The following is a 17,024-nucleotide window of genomic DNA, read 5'->3' on the forward strand; positions in this document are numbered from 1 at the left end:
AAGAGAAATGAACACAGATAAGATATGATGAGGATGTAGTCAAGTGCAGCACAACATGTGGCCATTTATTGATGTTCAGAGGAGATGGAGTCTGCTCTTATCCAGACACACCTGCAGAACATTATTTTCCCTCAATGTCTCTTCAGAATGTATCCCTTGCCCTGCTCTGCACAGACATGCACATGCAGCGCAAACTACATGATCAACAACTACCAGAAGGAGGTAGGAAGGAAGTGTCTGCAGAAGTAATGTTTTAGTGAGAACTACCTCTTCATCTGTTCTGAGCATTCAGTGGTGATATTTATATAGTGGGGTGACTGGTTGCTCTGGTGACTTGTAGTATCAGACACAATCAATCACCACAAAAGAGTGGAGACAAATTTACAGTCTGTGTGCTCAGAGAAATGCTTTTTACACAGGTTGAGGCCTAATAAGCCCCTGCCTGATTATGGACAGTACCAGACACGCTACCTACCTACAGTGCATTCGGAAAAGTTTAGACCAGGGGTACTCAATTAGAAACCCAAAAGGTCCACTCGCCAAATTTCCATTCAGTCCAGGGTCCGGAACAGTGACGGTCAAAATCCAAAAACATACCTCCAACAAAAACGTTCAAACTACCGTATGCACAAAAGGTTATGTGGTCTGGCCTTATTTGTGTGAAAGGTGACACTTTTTTGTGGTTTAAACTTGGGCATAAAAGGTGTGACGGCCAGGCGGAGGCACTGATGTAAGTGTTCATTGGGTGTGCTCCTGTATTTGTTTTTCACCATATTCATGGTTGAAAAGGCAGACTCACAACAGTATCTCTATCCTAAACTGTTGTGTTATACTGCATATTTTCAGTTTAAGTACATTGAGAACAACTAAACCCAGAAAAAAATCCTTGTATATGAAAATGTACTTGGCCAATAAACATGATTCTGATTCTGATGTATGTTGAGGTATGCTGCACGCTCTTGTTGTGTGGCTGATCTAACTATTACACTGCATGTTGCTTGGTATGATTGTAGATGGTTTATTTGTCTGCCCCTTATATTACCTCAGAGTTCTGCGGGTATTTTCGTTCGAAGTGTGCATGGTTTGTTTCATAGTGACGTTTCACGTTACCACTTTTGACAAGGGCAACCGTCTCGTTACAGATTAAACACATCGGTTTTGTGCTGCCCAAATGCATACTGGTCAGTCCACTCTGTCTTAAATTTGCGATTTTTGGAATCAACTTTTCTCTTTTTGTCGGGTTTAATGCACGCCATGATTTTCGTTTGCTGAGAAAAAAATACCGTTCACAAATCTATCTGCCTGCATTGTTGCCATTGACACACACAACCTGCGTGACCCACAGAGCTCGCGGCCAACATTGAGTAAGTGAGTGAGTTGTCATAGTGATGTTGTTATATTACAGCTCCTGATTGGACCTCTGGATTGGACACGGAAGATAGAAACCACATCGAGTAGGAAAAAAATATATAGTAATCACGCACCAATGAAACCTCGCTTGATCATGATTAAATTAGAATGTTGATTTTGGCTTCGGTCCAAATTTGATTGCGTCTGGGTCCGGATCCGGACCGCGGTCCGCCTATTGAGTACCCCTGGTTTAGACCCTTTCAAATGTTCCACATTTTGATATGTTTGTGACTCATCTTAAAATAGATTCAACTCATTTTTTTCTCATCAATCTACACACAATACTTCCTGATGACAAAGCAAAAACAGGTTTTTGGAGTGTTGTGTTCATTTATTAAAAATAAAATGCTATTAAATATTCAGACTCTTCACGTCGTACTGGGTTACAGCACTTTTGGCAGTAATGACAGCCTTGTGTCTTCTTGGGAATGATCCTTCAAGCTTGGCACACCTTTCAAGATTTTGTATTTCCCTTTATGGGGAACAGAAGTACACATCTGTTATTGTGCTAAAACCAGATAGATACACATACCTCACTTGTAAGTCTCTTTGGATAAAATTGTCTGCCAAATCAGTAAATGTAAATATAAATCTCTGTGTTGCAAATATAAGACTGTGATGTTTTTATAAAACTTTTTATTGATAAACATTTTTCACATTTTAAACACTGGGTAAGAAACATAAAGCAAGAAAGGAAAAAAAAGGAAGAATAAAAATAACCACAACATGAGGACATGTAAACAAAGGATTTTAAAGCGATAGTTCTGCAAGATCCAAGATTACTGTGTGTATTTGTATGTGTTTATACTGTATATACTGTATGTTTGTGTAATATATAGAGCATGAGTTAATGTGTGTTTATGTTTGTTTCTGTGTGTGTGTTTGTCTTTGACAGCAACCTTTAGAGATTGAGGCCTACGCCCTCCTAGCCCCTTCTGAATTGTATGAATCAGGCCAGCTTGAGTTCTTCCCAAATACACTTCTTGAGTTTTCCTCTGTATGAACCTAACTTGATGACAGGTGATGGGATATAATTTATACCATATATTGAAGATTCAGTCTTAGGTTTTAGTCAGTCAAGATCCAGGTTTTAATCTTATACAGTGGTGGCCAACCAAGGGAGACAAAGCCTGAACGTCCACTCATAGCTTCACCTCAGGCTCATCTGATCTATTCCTTGTAGGATTTGCTCTTAAAAGCTGAGTTTAGGGGTGTAACCGTCTATTCAAATGGGCCATGGGTGCAGGGCTCTTTGTCTCGACCTGGGGGGGGAAGGTGAGTCTAATGTCACACCTCACTCCCCAGGTCAGCCCAAGAGTATATTCACCCAGGAACTGTTTACATGCTAGTTAAATCCAAATAAAAGTAAAAATTATAACTAGGTATAATATCATTGAATTATTGACTATGGCATATTCTTATGACCTATGCCGGTCCCTTCACAGGTGAGCATACTTATCAATGTAAAATGCCTCTATGAACCTAACTTGATGACAGGTGAGTATACTCATCAATGTAAAATGCTGCTCCTTACAATACCTACTTGTGTCCTATTTATACTACTGAATATCATGTTAATTCACAAAACACAAATATATACATAAAGACACAGACACAGTGCTTTCTGTTTTATTTCTGTTTGCCATGTGTTTCTGACCCTACCCCGTACCTTTTGTGTCTACTTCCTGTTATTGTTAGTTCCCATTCCCATTCCCATTTTCTTGTCTCACCTGTTCCCCACTGTGTCCATATCAGTTTTCCTATTTAACCCCGCCAAGCTCTATGCTCGCTGCAGGATTATCACTCTCCTAGGCCAACGTCATGGTTTTGGCTGTCTTGTGTTTGCCTTGTACTGACTTTAGCCTGGGTTTAGCCTTTGTGATTTGGATCTTTTGCCATGTTTTTTTTTGCTGGTTTTGACTCATGCCTAGTATTTCCGTGGTCTTTGTCTTGCCTGTTCCTCTGGACCTCCACCAGTTGAATTGCCTGCATGTTCTGTGTTTCTGACAATGTATTGAAGGAAATTGTCCATGCTGACAATCTCAGAATTCAGAACTCAGAACGAGTTTATTAACATCAATTTTCTTTTATATAATATTCTCTGAATAGATGATGCACAGCATATACAGTATGTATGTATACATTTACATATTTTAAATAACCAAAAACAAACCTTAGAATAGGTCAACAAACTCTCAAAGTGGAGTCCAGAGACCCATAGCCTAGGGATCCTTTTCCTTGATGGGGTGCCAGGGGGTCCCCAGAAAGAAAATAATTATTTGTTTTGACTATAATTCCAACCATAAGTAACAGAATGTATGACTGGTTTGGTAATGGGTTTCATGTATTCACCTTGAACCAAAAATAAAACTGTCATAAACAAATAGTGAAAGCTGGTTTACACAATGAAACAAATGGCACTAACACAATAGACAGGGTCTGTAGGAGTTTACCTTCGATATTAACAGATGAAGCGCTAACGTTAGCTGCACAATAAATGATATGCTAAATACATAAAATAGATTAATTTGATGCATTGAAAGCACACCAATTGCATTACCAAAGAATATTAGGTTAGAAAATACAGCATGTGCCTGGTTAACGTTTTTCTATCCGAAATACAGATACAGATAATGTTGTGGTATTAAAAGATACAGATACAGATAATGACGTCACTGTGCATCTCTAGTAAATATTTGATTTCTCAGGAAGGAAACACACACACTGGATAGACTATGAGATCTATCAGTTAGCAATGTGTGAAAATTGGTATTTGGCAATAGAACAGAAATAAAAAAGTCTGATTGGTGCAATTCAAATGGACAATCATCAGTAGTCAGTGATCAATAAAGGTATGATGCACTGTGATAATTAACAAGTTTCAGTTTCACAAATAAATTTGCACTCTGTCTTACAGGCTGTGTCCCACCAGCCTTTTGCATCATTCATTACAAAGTATTTATCTCCCATCAGTACACAGTCCTCTCCATCTGGATTAATATAACTCTTCAAATCATCAGGCTGGTTTTTCATCCAGAATCTGTGGAGACACGGCAAATCAGAAACCAGTATTGATTCAAGCCCCTAAAGCTTCTCGTCCTAATCTAAACATCATCCTTAAAAGCTGAGAACATACTGTACAATCTATAGAACACTGAACAGTGAGGTTCAACTCAGAGAAGAACGAAGAACCTATCAGTATTAATGTCAGTGTATGCAAGAACATGATTTTACATGTAATTCGTATTGTCATAGCAGGATAAAGTAACATGTAGAAAGAAAAGTTAAGTGAAACTTCATACGATGTATTGAGAGTAGTGTTGTCCACCCATAGCCACTGGCCCTCTCTTTTTCTGTCATTCAGACCAATCCAGAACTTGTCGTCAAGAGTTTCCATGTTTGATTTAATTTCCGTCATCAAAAATATCTTTGACACAGAAGAAAACATTGAATTAGATAGTGTTTGGCATACTATTTTGATACTATTGATTGATACTGGCTGCATCTGTCAGTGAGAATATCATTTTGCCAGAAAAAAAGCATACGTTTTTGGAACTATTTTCGAGTGAACAGGATTTCTTAACATGTACTGCAATTCCTCTCCATAAATGATCACATCAGCTGCGCTCCAGTAAGCTCTTTCATTTTACTCCAGTCAAAGAGGCCAAGAGATCCTATTCCTTGACACAGTCATCTCTATAAGCACATACTGAATGCGGTAGAAGACCACCTTGTGATGCATCTATTTTCTCCATAGTTGCTTATTATCCTGAGAGTATTCATTTGCTCATGTATTTTCCTTTATTAATCATGTCTGGAAAGGAAGTACAGAAATGCCATTATGTTAAAAACATCATGCCATCATTAAAGAACTGATGAAGGAAACACAGCAAACCTGCTCATCTTCATCATGTATGATTGCCAGATGGCTCCTCATACGGACACATTCATCTCTACTCTGAGTCCAGGTTAGTTTCTTCTCAGAGAAGAAGTAGCACTGTCTGTCATGTGATTTCCAGCCATTGGCACATTTACCAGGCGGACATCCAGCTGAAGAACCTAGTGAGAAAATGACTTCTGAGTCAAACCTGATGATGTTGACTGGTCTTACTTTTACATTATTTCTGCATCAAAATTGATTTTCTATTAATTAGAAAACTCTACTAGAAAACTAGAAAATCTCTCTTCTAATGTTGAATCGTTTGTACTTTGTGTTGTGTGGTCATTCTTCTCTGTTGGAGTTGGAGATGGAGATGAAGATGGAGATGGAGATGGAGATGGAGATGGAGTTGGAGATGGAGTTGGAGTTGGAGATGGAGATGGAGATGGAGATGGAGATGGAGATGGAGTTGGAGTTGGAGATGGAGGCTCTTGTTTTGTCTCGCTGATGTCTGCAGAATCTGTAAAAGAGAAGCTAATCATGACCCCAATTTAAAGCGTAACCTTTCTGATATACTTGTGATCATGACAGAAGACTTGAATGCAAGATCGCTCCTCATGTGGTTAGATTCATCTTTACTCTGAGTCCAGGTTAGACTCTTCATAGAGAAGCAGTGGCGTTGTCTGCCATGCGTTTCCCAGCCATTGGCACATTTACCAGACTGACATTCAGCTGAAGAATCTACACAATAATCATACTTCTGAAAGTAAGAATTCTGTCTGACATCATGTGAAGGACTTTTCTTTTGATATGATATCTTATCTTCATCAGGCAAAATGATTTGCTATAAATGTAACTGCGTATTAGACTTTTATGATACTGCCTAAGTAGAATGTGCTTCTGATGTTGAACCTTTAGTGCTTTGAGTTGTTATCCTCCCTGTTTGCTCTTTCTGAATGGTGATTCTTTTCCTCTGTATTAGATTTTAAAAGAGACAAGTACTTGAGTTTTTAAAATATGAATCTTCCTCTATCTTATTCTTCTTCTTCTTCCAACTCATTGTTAGTCTTTCATAAAACTCTCTCAAAAGCCCACCAGGAGGATTTGCGTATCTTAAATGTGATGGAACCGCAAAATATATTCTGTTATTATTTTGTATCATTTGTATCTGTAACTCATACCATTGGATGTGTACTCTGTCTGAGTCCTGAACATTTAGCATGTGGACCCCCCACCCCCCCAGACAGCCTCCTTCCTGCTATCACCCTTTGTCCTCTGTTATCACCTCCCTCCCCCCATAGGTGAACCCCTACACCCCACTGTCTCCCTTTCATGCAAAGTAGGGTGTGGTCTCCCCTCCCCTGCTGTATTCTACCTGACTGAATGGTATAAATGCCAACATGTTCTACAATCAGGTAGGCCATTCTCTGAGCACCATTTGAGAGGGGGTGTCCACGCTGAAATTGTACTCCACGTAGCTGGTTTTGTGCACTTTTTTAAAAACTCAAAGTGATGGCTGTACTATATTTCCAGGAAGGGAAGGCTATTTTGTGGCGCAGAGGGACTGAACTGGATCTTGTGATTTATTGTGGGAAAACACAGAACAAAGGAGGTTACATGAACCGTTCTTTTTTCCTTGCCACATAGTGATGCTATTGTCTAGGAAGCCCTGGTCATTCATGAGTTAATGGCAAAGGCATATACAACATTTGTATCAAGTAATCCTTGACAATGTTACTATAATCTGAATACACATTTTTTTCAAATGAATATACTTACTTATTTTTTGTAATCTGATTACGTTATCCCAATTACATGTAATCCGTTATTACCCAACCCTGTCAGTTACCTAACTGACCCTAATCAAAAGATCGTTATAAGGGAGGAGACAAATCACTGACAGGAAAATTAATGGGGGAAAATGAACGCTAAACATGGTGGATTTGTAACTGGAGGACCCGCCCTGAATATTTCCAATGTTGCCATAGCAATAAGCGCACTGCACAATTTGGTGGATGTGCAGTCTGCAAGTCAAAACAAAGAATAAAGGCTTTTTTTTTGCCTTATTTCAGTGATTGGGAAACAATGTTTAAACATGGATCCACGTGATGTACTTTTGTCTGCTTGACCATCCTATGTGGAGTTATGGATCTCTCCCCATTCATTTAGACAGGAGCCTGATCTTTTTTGCCCAAAATAGCTACCCAGAGACGTTGTCAAAATGGCTGCCGAGTGGCAAGACTTCCCTTATGACCCCAGTGACTTACAGTGTAAACTCAGACCGATGACAACCCCCAGGATCAGAATGCAGAGCACCACCACAGCCAATCGCAGAAGGCCACACCTCCCTGTGCCTTCTGACCTGTCTTTAGGGGAGGAGTCAGCAGGCACAGGTGCTATATATAGAGCAGATGTGAGGGGACATACAAATGAAACGACAAAGCATCAGTTACAAGATGTATATTAGATGTATTTATGAACATATATGAACATACATTGATAATAACATATTAAACACAGAAAAGTTTATAATTTTATAAACTATGATGAAATACATGTACTTGAAACAAATTCATTCTCCACCCATTGCACGACAATAAATCATTGAATCCTTTAACACAAGTAACTACGCCGAATTGGCTGGGAAAACCAGGAGAGAAAGACTTTTAAAGACTGAGCTGAAGGTGATGGGCCCTCATCCAAAAAGAAATGACTGAAAAAAATCACTGAGGCATGCCAATATAATAGAATCATCCGTAGGGAAGTACAAGTACAGCTGAGTATCATCCGCATAACAGTGAAAGGAGAACCTGTGGGAATGGACGATCTCACTTAAGGAAGTGGTGTCAATAGAAAATAGCAAGGGTCCAAGCAGGGACGTGCACAGGAATTTGGAAGGGCCTTTGCTCTGCCCTGGAGAGAAAGGGCAACACGTTCATTTTTGTAACCGCCACCGCCACGCCCCCTCCCCCTGCGCCCATATTCTGCCTATATCACTTGAAACTGTGAAATTTTCAGGGTCGATCACTTACCGCCGCCACCACGGCACATATTCTGCGATTTTTTTATACTATTTAAAAAAAAAAAATTCCTTCGGAGGGGCAACCTTAGCCCCTTCCTGTGCACGTCCCTGGGTCCAAGTACCGATGCCTGAGGTACACCAGCGGAGAGGTGGTGGTATGTATACACGTAATTAGGCTATATATGTTTGTATGTATGTATGTAAGTATGTATGTATGTATGTATGTATGTATGTATGTATGTATGTATGTATGTATGTATGTATGTATATGTATGTATGTATGTATGTATGTATGTATGTATGTATGTATGTATGTATGTATGTGTGTGTGTGTATGTGTGTATGTGTGTATGTACAGTATGTATGTCTACTGCATGTATGTACCGTGTGAAAGAGAATTCATCATGAATGAGTTTAGTAACCAACCAACAGTAACCAGTCTTTGCTCAAAGTTCAAGTTTAGCAGTGGCCAAAAGTGCCATTGTGTGGTTGGTTTCTCTTATCAAGGATAACTACGACAGGAGTTTTGCACAGAGTTGCAATGAAGCATAAAGACCCCTTCCCATACAAACACATCTCTTACATGGAGTAGGATCTGGTTGATCTGTGTCATCAGTCTTATGGGTCACCACAGTAGAATACACCACTTCCTCCTCAGGAGACTCCACTGGAAAAGAAATCAGGTGTTTGACTTTTTGAAAAAGCAATTTAAAAGGGGGCAGATAACACCAATTTGGATAGCGGTGTTACTATGATAGACAATCACACAACACAGGACATGTTTAAATGGTAAGTTTAAATGGTAAATGGTAACTACAGCAAAAGGGGTCATGGGTTGTTGGGGTTGGTGTTGGTGGTGGGCTTTACAGCCTCAACAACTGACATAACTGTTTCATCCACAGCTAATAAAATGTAAAACAATGCTGATGTAATCCTTATTTTAAATAAATTACTCCCCTTTCGTAATCTAACGGAATACGTTACATATTACATGTTAGGACATTTAAAAGGAACCCTCCCAACACTGTATGTACTATTGTTTGCAGTTTAATTTGACATCTAAAACATCTAGGTATCTATTCACTGTGTGTCATGACATGCTAAAGGGTTAAACCAATCATCATCAGGGATTAAATTGGGACGGGCGGTCTGGGGCTCACCAAAAGTGCCATTGTGTGGTTGGTTTCTCTTATCAAGGATTACTACGACAGGAGTTCTGCACAGAGTTGCAATGAAGCATAAAGACCCCTTCCCATACAAACACATCTCTTACATGGAGTAGGATCTGGTTGATCTGTGTCATCAGTCTTATGGGTCACCACAGTAGAATACACCACGTCCTCCTCAGGAGACTCCACTGGAAAGAAAATAGGTTTTCAGGTGTTTGACTTTTTGATAAAGCAAATTTAAAGGTGGCAGATAACACAAATTTGGTTAGCGGTATTACTACGGACAATCACACAACACAGGACATGTTTAAATGGTAATGGCAAATAATAAAAATAATAACAATAACAATAATAATAATAATAATAATAACAATAACGTCTTTCAATCTATCTATCCTTACAGCAAAAGGAGTCATGGGTTGTTGTAGTTGGAGGTGGGCTTTACAGCCTCAACAACTGACAGAACTCTTTCATCCACAGCTAATACAATGTAAAACAATGCTGCTGTAATCCTTATTTAAAATAAATTACTCCCCTTTCTTAATCTAACGGATTACGTTACATATTACTTGTTTGGAAATTTAAAAGGAACCCTCCCAACACTGTAGGTACTATTGTTTGCAGTTTCATTTGACATCTAGGTATCTATTCACTGTGTGTCATGACATGCTAAAGGGTTAAACCAATCATCATCAGGGATTAAATTGGGACGGGCTGTCTGGGGCTCAGCCCCGGCTCATATGCTCTTCAGTGTCATCAGGAGCCGCTCAACCTCACCACATCCATCTTCAACAATGTATCTATGTTTACACTTATTTACTGTAGGATTCAAACAATGACTTAAATATGTTTTCATATTGGTACTAGACTCCTACCATTAAGTCTAGTAAAATACAGTGTGTGCCACTATATCAGACATATTCAGTCATATTTTCACCATTGGGCATTACTGCATACTAATCTACCCTCCTTAAAATCATCTAAAAGGATCTCTTTCATCAGATTGGAAGGACTTTTGTAAGACACAGCATGCCAAATTACTGTATGTTGTCATCTTGGCCAATGTAAACTTTTGTCACACAAACACCATCAATGAATGGTTTGGTGGCCTCAACAGAATGCTGATCACTCATCTAATCTACTCTTCTTTACTTAATCCAGTGAAAAAGTTGTTTTCTGAATAAAGGTGAAACGTCTATGATCTTCAGTCTCATGATTGGATTGGAACATTACTTGGCTCACGAGGAATTTCTGTGAGTAAGAAAAATGTCCCTTTGTTTCAAGGTTGTAATTGTGGATACGGTCTACATCCTGTTACTACATTCTTTTAGCATTTGGTAGCCTACCTGTGTTGAAAAAAAGTGATAGTCTCTTATAGTGATATATATATATAAGTGTGAGTAAAAGAGATGGACAAGTGGAAGCATCCAAGTATGTGTCCAAGAAGCCACAGGGACCACAGACTCCCTCCTGTGATCATTTCCCTCACCCACTAATCTCCTGTCACTCCAGACAATAAGGAGTACACCTACAGAGTACTCAGTCAGATTGACCACATGGCAAAGCAATTCAACTGTGTTGTTTCTAAACAATGATACAAGGACTTGTCAATCTGGTGGCACTGGTAACTTTATAGACTTAATTATTTACTTTTGACACATAGGCCCCTATTTTGAGGACGATAATGGTTGCTGTTGCTCAAGCGATAAAGCGAGCGGTAAAGGCGTGATCAAAGGCAGTCAGTGGGCAGCGCCAGGCTGTTGTTTATATGTGTTAACTTTGAGGATATCCGAGATAGATTCATTGCATTAACTCATAACACAGGTTTGCTCTTGCTCTTCCAAAAAAGGGAACGTGACACTTTTTGCCAGATAGATAAATCACACTTTGGCAATGATGATTTTTGATTGGTGCATTGCCCTGTCAGAGAAGAACATTTCGTCCCACCCATATTCAAAATTCCACGCCTAAGAGGAAAATTTCATTTAGACAACCCACCCAGGCGGAATCAGCCGTTTCTGCCAGTTATCGTCCTCAAAGTAGCAGCCATAAACTAAGAATTTTGGCTGAGTTTCGAGTTTTTGCAGGTTGCTATTTATATATATGAGGAAATGTGTTAAAGCAACCGAGAACTGTAACGTAGCCAAAAGCCCTCAATGGAGGACAGAACTGCTAGAACCACTAGATTAGGTGTTTAGGCCTTATATCCACAGAGACAACCCACGTACCCACAGCCATGCCCACATCCTAAGCTATGTACAATTTTGTTACACATTTTGCATTGCAACAATCATGAAAATCCTATTTTTTCCAATTTGTCGAAGGTGATCCATGACCAATTGCTATGACCCAAGTTTTGTTTATCCTTCAATGAATGTATATTAAATGGAAAACAAAAAACAAGCAAAAATGCTGAGCCTGAATAAACTTTTTAGCCTGATTGTGAAACTACCCAGATCCTAAATAAATGTTATTTTCTCACTTCCTCAAACACAGTTCTGATGCCCTCTCTTCAGAGGTGAACTCACCTTTTGTCTGGGGCCCAGATCTTGTGGTTTTTGGATCCAACCCCTTTTTATACTTCACCTCAGAGTAGATCACAGGATCAGACATGTTTCATGTTCTCAAGTAGAGTGCAAAGTAGGTTCACATCGTTTGACCGCCAGACTCACTTCTCTATCATATCTGGGTGTGAACAGACTTTTAGAGAAGTAGATGACTCAGTCACTCTTTCAACGAATAGATGCCATAAACATTGCTTGGTCATAATTTTTTTACTTTTTTTGTGAAAGTAGTGTTTTATCTTTTAGGTAAATACATAGGTCACAACTTAAGACTCTCACCTCCAGCTTTGCAACAATAAACAGTATTTTGTTTCCAGTGCTGTCAGTTTAGAAAATTCTGCCTTGTTTTTGTTTTAAGGGAACTAAAGGCATCAGTCGCAGCAGCTCTTTTTTCGCTATTGCTGGCTATCCTTCCTATATTGAAAGTGATGATTTTGGTCGATCTGTTGTGAGTGTATGTGTCGGTATGTTGTACCCTGGGTGCCAGCCGAACTTAGCCCCGCCCACAACATTTGAGGTCGGGAAGTTCGGTCTGGCATTGCTCCGTTGGTGCGAAACTATGCCCGAACAGAAGCTGTTCGGACCAATCAAATTGTCAGGGCGGGCTTTATACGACATATGGACGAGCTAATTTGGTCCTTTTAGTTATATGTAAAGTCGACTCGTTATTGTGCTTATTTATGTGTGGCTATTATGCCCATTTATTTTCCTTATTGAAATGTCTGTCTTTATGTTTAGTATTTTCATTGTTTTACTGCCTTTGAGCCTTATTTGGGAAATTAAATAATCCCATCTTTTCCAACAGCTTTAACCTCCTGAGTCCTCCATTTGAGTTTACAAGCGCAAAAGCTATCCCGACCTTTGACAGGCAGAGAACAGCACTTTTTCTCCAAGTCCAATCTAACCATGTGTGTGTAGACGAATGTGTCATCATCCATTGTAGATAACAGTAGACATTTGTGGGATTGTTTTTATGCAAATTCCCAATCTTTCTTCATTTAAAATAAGTTCAAATTAAAATAATTTTAAATTGAATCAAAGGGAGTTTGGACCAGACATTTGCAGTTGACACTTGGTAGATCCTTACAGCAACCCTTATATAATTGATCCTCAATGTAAAAACACCTGAAATCTCCCTATAGAATTTGATTTCACTTGCCTGTTCTTTGCTGGTATGCTGTTCTCTTTCCTGAGGTGTTAAGACTGTTGAGTGTCTGCCGTCAAGACCCACACCTGTAAATGTTCATCTTCATATTAAACTCATGGAATGATCTCTGTGTGTGTGAGATCTCTTCCAACTTGAGCTAATTACTCTGCCATCTCTTCTATGCATGAAGTATCATATTTAACAGTGAGGACTTTTCATATTTTATCTCAACAACCCAGTATTTGACCATGTTCATGTATTGGTTGCCTGGTCTGTCTTGAGTTTTGTGGCCTACAAGTGGCTTTGGTTTGGTCTGCAGTAGTATTTATGGCGCTTGGGTTTTGTGTTTCAGTCCGGTAAGAGAAATATGAAAATACATAAATAAATTCTGTTTAGTGAGATATTTTCAATCGTACATGAAAGGGCAACACTGGTGAAGGTTCTATTTCCCAACAGCACACTGTGCTCCTTAGTCAAGCCTTTATTCTACTCTGATCTACCGCAATAAAAATTGGCTACTACTGTTGGACATGTACATCTGTTACTTTAGTGTGTCAACTGTTACACATGGAAAAAACAATCTCTTTTGGTAGAAAATGTACCTCTACACACAGCACAAATATAACTCTGAGGCATCTTCATTCTCAGATCAGGGATGCAACCAGAGGACTGATCAGAAACTGACAGACATGCACTTATCTTTTCATTCAGAAGCGACAGACTCTTTTGGACTCTTCCTTTTCTACACTCCATCACAGCGCCCCCTGGCTGCAGGAAAGACTACCTTCAACTTACTTCACTAAGCCTCTGCCCCCCAACACTTGGAATCAGCCTGCTGGATGGACATGTGCTGCTGTTGCTGCTGCTGCTGCTGCTGCTCCTGTGTAATACACAGTGTGTGCAAACTGTTCAGCTGGATTTGGGTCTCTGTGCCACTGCTGTGTCTCTTCCTCTCTTTGGCAGGAGGAGGCAGCATCAACACAGTCCCTCTCACTGGTTTGGCTCTTTCTACTCTTCCTGACTGGACTGGGCCCCATGAGCAGTGATCTGAAAACACTGGCCCTTACAGAGACACTGGAGGACAGAGCAGGGCACACATTCAATCCCCATCTGTCTCCACCCCACGTGAACAACTCAAAGAGGGCTCTCTCACACTTGCTCAAGTCCATATTTGTGCGTATTCTACACATCCAATCATGTCTTGAGTCCTGGTAGACTGAGGGAGTGGAGCTACTCCATGAGAATCACGCTCATCAGAAGACTGTGTTTGTGTGTCACTTAGTTAGTGTGTCTCAATTTGCTTTTTATTGTTCTGTCCATCGTGTGCAGGTGTTTGTGTGTGTGTGTGTGTGTGTGTGTGTGTGTGTGAAGGGTTTTAACACAAAGCCCTGCTTGTGAGTGGAGCCTGTCTTTGTGTTCAGTCTGAGTCCTGTTCGTCAGATGAGGTGGGCTTTTGAGTGCTGGGCTCCTGTGGAAGGTGCAGTTATCTGACAGTGAGGATGCGTGTCAGCATGGCCTGCATGGCATCACCCTCTAGTGGCGCGGAGGAGAACCACATGGGGCTGTTGGGCACGCAGCAACGTTCAGGCTGCAGGTAGAAGACGTTGGTGCGCTGCTTTACTGATGGTGAGCTGTAGTGGACAAAAGAGACACAACTCAACTACTCATCAGGGCAACATTTTTACAGTAGATTTGCTTTGTTGTAAAGTGCACATATCTATACGTATATATCCAACATGTATTCTGTTTACCTCTAACGAAAAAGTCTATTACAGTCTAAAACTCTAACAGAAACTCTAATTCTTGTACAGTTGTACATGCAATATTTGTCACATTTTAAAACACAACAGACTGTTACTGGCTAGTGTCGCAGCTCTCACCGTTTAGAGAGGTAGAACTCGTAGATCCGGACGGGGCAGCGCAAAGGGTTCTCTGTGTTCTCCTGCATCTCTGGAACCGGCTCCTCTTCCTCATCCTCCTTCCTTTTCTTGGCAGATACCTCCTCACCGTCTGTGCAAAACAAAAACACAAGGTCATACATAGAGTGAGAGAGAGAGAGAGAGAGAGAGAGAGAGAGAGAGAGAGAGAGAGAGAGAGAGAGAGAGAGAGAGAGAGTCAGGATCAGATTGCAGAGAGGAAAGAGGAGTGAAAGATAGAGAGGGGAGAAAGGCGGACAGAGAAAGGAATATGGTAGGGTGAAAAAGCGATTGAGGGATGGGATGGAGAGAGATGAGAGAGTAAGAGACAAGGGGGTAAGAGAGGGAATATTACACCAAATCTCTACCAAGACCAAAACACCAAAATGTACCCATGGTAAGGGAAACAGACATTCATTGAGCATTATTCTTAAAGGGTCAGAAATGAAAACAGAACTACAGAAGCTGCAGCTGAACACCACAGGCTGCACATGGGCAGAAAGGGTGTAATGCCCTACTTTGTGAGTTAGTGAGAATGAGCTTGGCTCAGTGGCTCTTTACTAGAATGTGTGTGTGCATGAGCATGCCTGGGAGTATGTGTGATGTGCGTGTGTGTGTGTGTGAACTCACCCTGGTTGATTGGCTCCTTGCTGCCGTGCTGGTAGCAGAAGAACAGAATTCCATCACAATGCCGGGGAACTTTAATCCATGTGTATAAAGATGGCACAGGCAGGGTGAAAGACCAAGATGACAGACAACATTAGGACTCAGAGTAGAAAACAGTGACAGAACAGCAGGTCCTGATTTCTATATCCCAGTGGCCATAAGTCTTTGATGCCATGATGGCGTGCAGTATGTGAATGTTCAGTTTGCTCTTGCAAACGTGTGTGTACGTGTGTGAGTGTTTATACGGAGTGTGTGTACGTGTGTAAGTGTGTGTGAGGGTGTGAGTGTGTGAGTGTGTGTACATGTGTGAGTGTGAACGTGTGTGAGTGTGTGTACATGTGTGAGTGTATGAACGTGTGCATATGCGGATCCCGGGGGGGACGGGGGGATGTGTCATTGGAAACTATTTTATTTATTTTTTTAAATATAGTAATATTAAATAAAAGCACCACGACACAAGCGTTGCTAATTATAAACGTAAAAAAAATGTTTTTTAAGTGTTGAAAAATCATGATCCCTATTCCTCAAAGTGGTTTGGTTCACATGCTGTTTCCAACGGGCGGGGCTACCGGCAGCTCCGTGTTTCAGTCAATCCCAGTACACACGGTCAGATTGTGAGATTGTTTCCTCCTCTCTCCCCTGTCACTGCCGCTATGATACACGATATGTAAAGAGATTTACCTCATTCTTGAACGCAGTAAAGAACATGTAAAGAAGATTTTTTTTCTAAAGTCTATTTACGAATTGCTGGAATCCTCGGACAATTCTAGCATTCATGAAAGTTTTCACCTGGCATGGAAGGATAACCTTGTAAGCTATAAAAAAGCACTTTATGATGCGAAATCAGCCTACTATTCTTCATTGATTGATAACAACCCAAGGTTTCTCTTTAACACGATTTTCTACAATAACAAAAAAACACAATACAATCGAACATTCTGTTCCTATTACCCGTAGCAGTAACAACATTTTAACAATAAGAGAACAAATTCAATCTCCTCTCCTCCATGACCCTATAGCCCTTCTAGGATGCACTACTCTGTAACACCCCCACAGCCTGGTGCACTCCCATTGACCTCCCTGAACTCAATTCCTTGATCTCCTCATCTAAATCATCAACATGCCTACTAGACCCCATCCCTACATAACTACTTAAACACACTCATTAAACACTCATTTCAGGATATGTTCTACAATCATTCAAAATAGCATTGATCAAACCATCTCTCAAAAAACCTAACCTTGATCCT

General features: G+C 40.3%; 1 long non-coding RNA gene across 1 annotated transcript; it reads right to left on the reverse strand.

Annotated features, from left to right (window-relative positions):
- Positions 1–3,857: 3,857 nt before the first annotated feature.
- On the reverse strand, positions 3,858–5,658 carry LOC105903175. The gene is made up of 4 exons (XR_004165885.1): positions 5,619–5,658; positions 5,306–5,469; positions 4,713–4,837; positions 3,858–4,450 (listed from the first exon to the last, which is right to left on the reverse strand). It is a non-coding gene; the product is annotated as an uncharacterized LOC105903175 (long non-coding RNA).
- Positions 5,659–17,024: the final 11,366 nt, after the last annotated feature.

The sequence above is a fragment of the Clupea harengus genome, chromosome 19 (genome assembly GCF_900700415.2).
Source record: "Clupea harengus chromosome 19, Ch_v2.0.2, whole genome shotgun sequence".
Classification (NCBI taxonomy): Eukaryota; Metazoa; Chordata; class Actinopteri; order Clupeiformes; family Clupeidae; genus Clupea; species Clupea harengus.